General features: G+C 37.4%; 1 non-coding gene across 1 annotated transcript; it reads right to left on the reverse strand.

Annotated features, from left to right (window-relative positions):
- Positions 1 to 8868: 8868 nt before the first annotated feature.
- LOC141669123 (small nucleolar RNA R71) lies at positions 8869 to 8975 on the reverse strand. The gene has a single exon (XR_012553416.1). It is a non-coding gene; the product is annotated as a small nucleolar RNA R71 (small nucleolar RNA).
- Between the last annotated feature and the right edge of the window lie 498 nt (positions 8976 to 9473).

Raw genomic sequence — 9473 nt, forward strand, 5'->3', positions numbered from 1 at the left:
ATCAAGGAATTTTCAGACTTGAATCTCTACTTGGATGAACTGGAAGAAGTAAGAGGAATTTATGCTTATAGACATCTTCCTGAAAGACTGGTATTTAGATATAAGGGAGGGAAAGAGATGACATGGCCTCTTCACAGGATTCTCCAAGAAAGCCAATCTGTTCTGATTAAATTCTACTCATCCTTCAAAAAGAACTTTGGGTACAATGTGACTGCAAGAAAAATAGTTCTAATGAGGATTGAGGAACTAAGGAGTATTAGAGCCAAAGATGCACTTCCAAAAACTCTATCTATTCCCTTTACAGGAAAAAGAGTGCATCTAAGGCCCTATTGGCTGATGGAATTCATGGATGATAAAGGTGTTAGAAGATTCTTCAGATTGGAGGACCAATTGAGTATCTCTAGCAATGAGACATTTGTGAACCATTTTGGGTACTAATTTGGTATCTCTAGAATTATTTATAACAAAGTATTAACAATAGTGGGGCTAGCTAGCTTGAACCTTGAGTCACTAATTCAATGGATTATGTTTGAAGACGTAACAAAAAGAGTGTTAAGCTATTAGTCTTATAATATTGAATAATAAATATTAAATAAAAATATATTCATATTTATAATTAAAAATATTTAGTTTAAATAAGATTTATGTTTGAATAGTAGATCCATACATACATACATATATAATAATAATAATATATACAATATTTATACATGAGTAACTAGAATATAAAATTATGTTATTTTATAAAAAAATGACAATACATATAAATTATTACATAAATAAATTATTATTACAAAAATATTATCTGACCTCGTCGATCTCAATGATTTAGTCACACCCTACCAATGTTTTGTCATCACACAGTTGGGTGACATTTTATATGTATTACATTAATACTAATATTTGAATCCACTATAAATATTTATAAATTAAATATATAAAAATAAATCAACATAAAAACCTATATATTAAATATGATATATATGTGCATCATAACAATCTATCTCTAACTGAATAAATATTTATATATGTTAAGAATATGTTGTGCACTTGATGATAAGCTAAATAAAACACCCTAATAGATTTAACTTAGTGAATTTTGTAGCACCCGATGGATGATCAATTATAGTCCTGACGGATGATTCAATATAGTCCCGACGGATGACTAATTTATATCCACCGGGTGAGTAGCTTATGTAACAATAAGTACTGTAGCACACTTCTGCAAACAACTTTATATAGATTATGTAGTAGCTTATGAATCATGTGGACTGCTAATAGATGTGCAGAATAGGTTGATTAAATGTAAATATAAGATGTCTTGTAATTCTACACAAATGAAATAGAGTCAAGTGATAAATGGCTACCCGACGGATGATCAACAAAGCTACCCGACGGATGATCAACAAGGCTACCCGACGAATAACAAGCATGTACCCGACGGATGATCAATTCAAATATCTGTTGACAGTGACAACACAGTCACATGCGTCGAGTGTTTGCAAAAGGAATGTGGCAGCTTGTTTAGCAGGGTTTTGAGAGCAAAGAGGCATTATCATTTCCATGCTATTATGAAGATATTCAAAGATGCTGGAATAGAGTAGTGAAGCAGCATGGAGTTAGACTTGATAGGTTTTGTTTTATTATCTTGTCTTATTCTATGTAAACTTGGTAATATATTAACCAAGTGTAGCAAGTAGAACAACAACAACAACAACAAAAAAACTAAGAAAACACATTTTTCAGATAAACATTTATAAGATGTATCCTGTAGCATTTCTCTGTAGTTTTGTTTGTTCACTTATAAAGCAGCTGTGAGCTATTCAAGCTTCACAGGGTTCTCTTGATATATATCTATATATATATATATATATATGGTGCATACATTTAAATCCACCAGAAAGTTTTAAAGACCTGAGTTTTTATTACTTTATGTTTGATTAACTTAACTCTGTATTCCGCACTTTGCAAATCAAACAATTAGATATAAATTGAGTTACAACCATTTTTCATAAATCCCAAAAAGAAGCCAGAATTACATTCAACCCCCCTTCTGTAATTCTTGTTGTATTGTTAGGGAATAACAACCTTCACTTGTCCGTTTGGTACTTTTGCCTTCAGAAGAGTTTCTTTTGGGTTAGGTGGTGCACCTGCCAAATTTCAGAGATGCATAATGGCTATCTTCTCTGACACGATTGGTTAGAATGTGGAGGTGTTCATGGATGATTTTTTTGTGTTCGGGAATTTTTCGACAAGTGCTTGCAAAATCTTGGCGCAGTTCTTAAAAGGTATGTTGAGACCAATCTGGTTCTCAACTGGGAGAAATGTAACTTTATGGTCCAACAGGGCATCATTCTTGGGCACAAGGTCTCTAGTAAAGGTCTTGAAGTGGAAAAAGCCAAGGCGGGGGTCATTGAAAACCATCCTTCACCAATTTCTGTTAAGGGAATCCGCAGCTTTCTTGGTCATGCGGGTTTCTATTGGTGGTTCATCAAGGATTTCTCTAAAATCTCTAAAATATTGTGCAATATATTAGAGAAATATGTCCCTTTCATGTTTGATGATGAGTGTCTAGCTGCTTTTGAGAGCTTAAAGAAAAGCTTGATCACGGCACCTGTCATAACTACACCTGATTGGAAGGAGCCTTTTGAAATGATGTACGATGCGAGTGACTATACAGTTGGAGCAGTTTTTGGGAAAAAGAAGAAAAATATATTTCATGTGGTCTACTATGCTAGTAAGACCCTCAATGGTGCTCAACTGAACTACACTATGACTGAGAAGGAAATCTTAGTCATTGTCTACGGTTTTGAGAAGTTTCGATCTTATTTGTTTGGGATGAAGGTGACAGTTTTCACGCTGTTACTCGCTATCTCGTCTCGAAAAAGGACTCGAAGCCTAGATTGATTCGATGGTTTCTTTTACTTCAGGAGTTTGAGTTGGAGATCAAGGATAGGAAAGGTACAGAAAATCAAGGTGTTGATCATCTCTCTCGTTTAGAAGATCCAAGTACAGCTTCACAGGATACTACATTGATAAATAAATCTTTTCCTGATGAGCAGTTTTTTGGGCTGCAAGAAGAAGAACCATGGTTCATAGATATTGTGATTTACCTTGTGAGAAACATTATGCCCCCGGACTTAACTAATGCTCAAAGGAAGAAGTTTCTTCATGAGGTGAAGTGGTACATGTGGGATGAGCCATTTTTGTTTTGGCAAGGAGCTGACCAAATCATCAGGAGATGTATTCCGTACAGCGAGATGGAGGGTATCTTGCGAGACTGTCATTCGACTTTTTATGGAGGCCACTATGGTGGAGAGAAGACAACAGCTCATATCCTTCAAGGAAGATTCTTCTGGCCTATATTGTTCAAGGATGCGTATCAGTTTGTTTTGAAGTGTGATCGCTGCCAGCGTGTTGGTAATATGTCACAGAATAATGAGATGCATCTTAATGTGCTTCTCAAGGTTAAGGTCTTCGATGTTTGGGGAATTGACTTCATGGGTCCATTTGTCTCATCTTGCAATTATCTTGTTGGCGGTCGATTATGTGTCAAAATGGGTCAAAGTCAAGGCTTTTCCAATGAATGATGCGAAGGTAGTGCTTAATTTTCTTCACAGGCAGATATTCATAAGATTCGGAACTCCAAGACTCATAATAAGTGATGAGGGATCGCATTTCTGCATTTGCAAGTTCACTGTTATGATGCAGAGATATAATGTGAATCATCATATTGCTACAGTCTATCATCCTCAGACTATGATGCAGAGATATTCAAGGTGAATGGACAGCATTTGAAGCATACTATGGAGATATGGAAAACTATGAGGTGGTTAGTACCATTTTATTGTCAACTTGATCCCGGAATTCTAGGTCAAGCTAGCGATGTATATCAAGCGCTTCGTGGGAGGCAACCCATGTTTGTTGTATAGTAGGTTTGTCGAAGAAAAGAAAGAAAAAAATTCAATTTTTCCAGAAAGCCAGTGCGGCCGCGTGGAGAGGACAGAAAGTTGCCACGCCCGTGCAAGTCTGCAGAGCGGCCGCGCGAAAGGTTTGTGTAAGAAAAAATTCAGAAAAACAGAAAATTTAAAATAAAAACAAACCCTAGCCGAATTTAAACTCTTTTCTACACTAATACTACCCTAATTCTTCTATCTACACAATCCTAACCCTAACCAATCTCTATTCTATATATACATACATCATATACTCATCTATATCACATATCTTTCAATTCCAAAATCCTAGTTCTTCATATTCACTATTTTCACATCAAATCTCCACTATTATTCTCATTGCACCCAAAAGATCGAGAGTCGTGTTGAGCAGCAGCTCTAGTCACTCATCGGATTCGAGTGCTGGTGGAGCGTTGGCTAGATTTTCTTCTCCTGATGCACAATCGGAGTTTAATCAATTGATGTCCAAATCAATTGTGAAGGAGGGGTGTTTCTTACCCACTGCAAAAGATGGAAAGCTCTTGGAGATGATTACTAAGATGGGATGGCAAACTTTTTGTGAGGTACCCGCTACAGTCCTGATGAGTATTGTTCGGAAGTTTTATCCTAATGCAAAGGCTGATAAGAATGGGTTTTCTGTGGTATGTGGTTTGACGGTGGATTACACACCGGCGGCTATTCATAGGGTTATCAATCAACCCGCGAGAAAGCCGATGCAGGAGGATTGGGCCCAAAAGGCTTGGGGGATTTTGATCTTGATTACATTGTGGCTGAGTTGTGTATTTCGGGAACACAGTGGAAGTGCAAGAAGGGCACGGATGAGCCGCTCACTTTTCTGACGGCATGCATGAACATGTATGTCCGTGCATAGAATGCTTTGCGTGTGCGAATATTATGCCTTCTTCATATCAGCATGATGTTACTATTGATCGTGCTATTTTACTTTGGGGGATTTTGATGAGGAGTATGTGGACCTCGGCCATGTGATACATGAGAATATGTTGCGGTTTCTTAAAACCAAGACAACGGGGACGATTCCTCATGCCTCGATTGTGACGAAGCTTTATGCTTCGGTGGGAGTTCGTTGGCCCGAGTTGGAGTAGTTGCAGATGTCGAGCGCTCCTATTGACAGCTCTACGATCTCAGTGATGCAAGAATGGTATGGGGGAAAAGCGGATGACAAGGGTCTGGGTTACACTTATGAACATTTTCCCGGTGGCCAGCTAGCCGATCAGACTTATGCTGGTGGTTATTCTCCAGCCAGGCATGCAGCTTGGAGAGCCGCTCGAGGTGAGGCTAGTTCTTCACGTGTTCAGCAGGAGGAAGGGGATGGTTCTGGATTTGGCGATGCGCAATTCAGGAGATTGGCCAGGCGTATGGATGCGATGCACGACATGCACAGTCATTTTACGGCCCACTTGACACAGGCTTTGGGCACTGCTTTCCGAGCGACTGGTGTTGAGGTTAATTGGTCGGTGTTTGGTATTGGTTCTGTGTATCCGCTTTCTGATACTCCACTTGAGGAGGGTGATGATTCTGATAACTGGGTATGCCTGAAATCCTTATTATTACCTTCAATGAGGACATTGAAAATTTTAAGTTTGGGGGTGATAATGTAAGGATTAGTTTGTGTGTGTCCATATAGATTGATATAGATTCCAGTTGCATGTTTAGTGTATTTCATTCATATTTTTACATGATCGTTCATATAGGACATATTTGCTTGTTTTTATGTGAGTTCGTGTAGTTGCATGTGCATGCATATAACATGATCCCTTAGGTTGAGCTATATCTGATTGATAAGTTGATGTTACTATAAGTATGGTGATGGTGAATAGAGGGTTGTTTAAGTCCTAATGAATTAATTTGCATGCCAGAAAAAAAATCACAAAGTCTTATAGGTTTGCTTTTGAGCTAGATCATGATCATAATTGTTTAGTTATTGATTTAATCACTTGTTTATATCTAGAATTTTTGGTATTCTCGTAATGTCGTAAAGACACTAATTTTAATCTGGAGAAAATTTTTGATTTCATTGCTAGTTGTGCATAATGTTAGGCGTCAAATGGCTAGTAGCCGGCTCATAATTTATGAGTAGTCTAGGGTTGAATGAGATGGAGCGAACGCACTCATTTATAAATTATTGAAAAAAAAAGAAAAAAAAGAAAAAAATATATGTGTTTATGCATAATTGATCAAGAGAGGGCTCTTTAACACTCGAGTTATTAAGTTCTAGGGGACGTTGTGCCTAGTGACCTAAGGTTTTTCTAGTCTGGGATCCCCTAAGTAACGCTCGCTACATGGGTATTATTGTATAATTCTTGTAGGACCTCACTCATTGTACGATCAAATAAGCATCTTTGTTATATGTTCAGTAATAGCATGAATCCTTATAAAACTCTAGTAGGGAGGAGGTGTTGTGAATCATTATGTATTTAACATCTATTCTATTTTTAAACTTGTGATTGTATTGATGATAGATAAGTTATGGTTATTGATCTAGTTTCGAGATTACATCTGTTAAGCATCCACATACGCACATTTCTGGTTTGTGAGTTGGTTTGCGGGGTTTATTCGAACTTTGTTTCAAGTCGTTGCATTCTTAGAGGCATTAGCTTGTTGGTTGGTTATGGTTATTCTGAGGGGATCGATTGTATTATCATTTAGTTGCATTCACGTAGTTGCATTCACGTATTAGGTTTGTTTATAGATTTGAGTCTGTTTATGCTTGAGGACAAGAATCGATTCAAGTTTGGGGGTGTGATAAGTGTATTTTATATCTACTTGGAACGCTTCATTGCAAGCTTAAGTTGGTATTTTGGACTCAAGTTGTTGTTATTTTTGATATGTTTTTGTATTTTTTCATCTCATGCACTAGTTGGAGGAAGAATGGAGCTTTTATTGAACATATGCTGAAAATAGCCAAGAATCTGAAGTCAAGGCCATTCCCTAATTGTAGAGGATCTCGAGAGCTTCGCGTGGACTATTGGATCGCCAAATTCTGTCAGACGGAACTCAAACTACAGACAAAACAAGAAATGGAGCCAAAGTAGCAGAAGTGTGGCGCGCCCGCGCGGGGATTTGGGGCGGCCGCGCCGGAGTGCAGAAAGCGCGCGCCCATACGCAGCTGGGGGTGGCCGCGTGAGAAGTTTTGTCCGGAATTCTGTTTTGACTTTGATTCGAAGAATTTGAAGCCCAGAACATCCAGAAGCCTATATAAACCCAAAATTAAGACGTTTTTAACAACAAGGAGACCAGGAGATTTCAGTAAGAAGACCTAATAGCACAATACAATGAAGGAAAAGAAGATCTAGTTTTTACTTGTGATTATTTGCTTAAGTTGTAATCTTGGATGCTTGTTTTCTTTGTTGTTTAAACCTAATACTCTTGTTTACGTACTTTGTTATTATTATTCAGTTTATCAAAGACCTAGTTTATCTTAGTTTATTTTTATTTACCATGCTTTCATCAGAACCCACAGTGATGATGGGTTCAGTTATGAACTAATCGTTATCGTGGGGTTCTAACGGATTTACTTATGGATTTCAATAGGTAATTTATTTTGATACATAAGTGTGTGGTGATTGTATGATATCCTAGTATTGATTTTGCTTATTTGTCTTATGTGCATCACGAACACATAAGATAGCGTGTTAATCTCTATTGAAGTGACAGTGAATATATAGATTTAGAACTTTCCATGCTAGCATAGGTTCATGTATTTATTACGCATGATTCGTAGGTAATTTTAACCATCTTACTTGCCCTATGTAATCACTATAGATAACTTGTGCTTTAAACCTTTATGTTATCAAATTCTATAGACATATAGGGTCTCAATATAATTGGTTTCTATTCAGCTTCCATCTCTTTAGTGGATGTTTGGTAGTAGGGTAATCATACAACGACAGTTGGCATTTACGAGTTTCGTGTTATCTGATTCGTTGTCATCACCATCGCATATTAAGGTTAAGAACAATGACTTGAATGAAGTATTTAATAAAGTGAGAATCCCATGTTTGTCTCATATATATAATTCAATCCCTTTTAATCTCTTAGTTATTTGCATATTAGTTTAATCGTAGTTATAAAACATCTCAATTTGTTACTTGTCTTAGCATTGAACGATAATCATACATTGATGCATTGGTGCAAATTCTGAATTTAACCTAAACCAGTCTCTGTGGGAACGAACTTGAAAATATTCTATATTACTTGTGAACGCGTATACTTGCATGAAATTTTAGCGCGTGTTTTCATCCTAACAAGTTTTCGGTGCCGCTGTCGGGGACTCGGTGTTAATTTTTAATTTATATGCTTGTCATCTGTGGTCGTTAAAGTTCACTGACTCGGATATTTTACTTATTTGTTTTTTTGTGTGTTTCAGGTACTCTAGAGAGCGTTTATGCTAACACGTTCTTGATCTCGTAAGAGAACACTGGATAAAGTGGAGGAAGAAGTTGAAGTAGTTGAAGAAGAAGTCTTTGTTGAGGATAAAGTTGAAGAAGAAGCGATCGTTGCAATGGGAGAACCAGTAGCAAATCCGAAAGCTTTGATGGATTTTTCTCAACAACAGATTAATGACATTTAGTCTAGTATTGTCAGACCAGCCATCGCGGCTAACACTTTTGAAATCAAATATAGCACGATTTAGATGGTTCAGAATTCAGTCCAGTTTGGGGGTTCCCTAACGGAAGATCCCAATACTCACATTAAGGATTTCATCGAGATCTGCGACACCTTCAGGTGCAATGGTGTTCATAAAGATGCTGTTAAGCTGAGACTGTTCCCATTCTCTCTGAGGGACAAGGCTAAGAGCTGGTTACACTCTCTACCGGCTGGTTATATCACTACTTGGGAAGATCTTGCTCAAAAGTTTCTTACGAAATTCTTCCCTATGGCAAAGATAGCGGCAATCAGAAACACTCTTACACAATTTGTGCAGCAATCGGGAGAGTCTTTATGTGAAGCTTGAGAGTGTTATAAGGAGATGCTTAGGAAGTGTCCTCATCATGGGATTCCTGTCTGGATGATCATCAATTGCTTTTATAATGGCTTGGGAGCACAGTCTAAACCCACGCTCGATGCAGCGTCAGGTGGAGCCCTATGGGCTAAGAGCTATGATGAAGCTTATGAGTTGATTGAACTGATGGCTGCTAATGAATACCAGAATCCAACTCAGAGACTACCTCAAGGAAAGGTAGCAGGAATTCTGGAGGTGGATACAACTATTTCTATAGATGTTCAGCTTATGCCTCTTATATACAGTATGCAGACAAGTTAAATATTCAAGATTATCAGTCAACAAATAATCTATCAAGTAGATTGAAATGTATAAAAAGCAGCTGGGAGAATATAAGATCAAGGGCCATGATTAACTGGACAAAGGATGGTCACAGACCTGCAAGATACTGCACATATTTGCTAAGATAGAAATGAAAATAGAAAAAGGTTGCTTTAGAAATTTTTTTAGTACATTTTAGTGCAAGTCTAATAAACTCGTGCTTCTAGTCTATA

This window comes from Apium graveolens, chromosome 6 (assembly GCF_009905375.1).
Source record: "Apium graveolens cultivar Ventura chromosome 6, ASM990537v1, whole genome shotgun sequence".
Lineage (NCBI taxonomy): Eukaryota > Viridiplantae > Streptophyta > Magnoliopsida > Apiales > Apiaceae > Apium > Apium graveolens.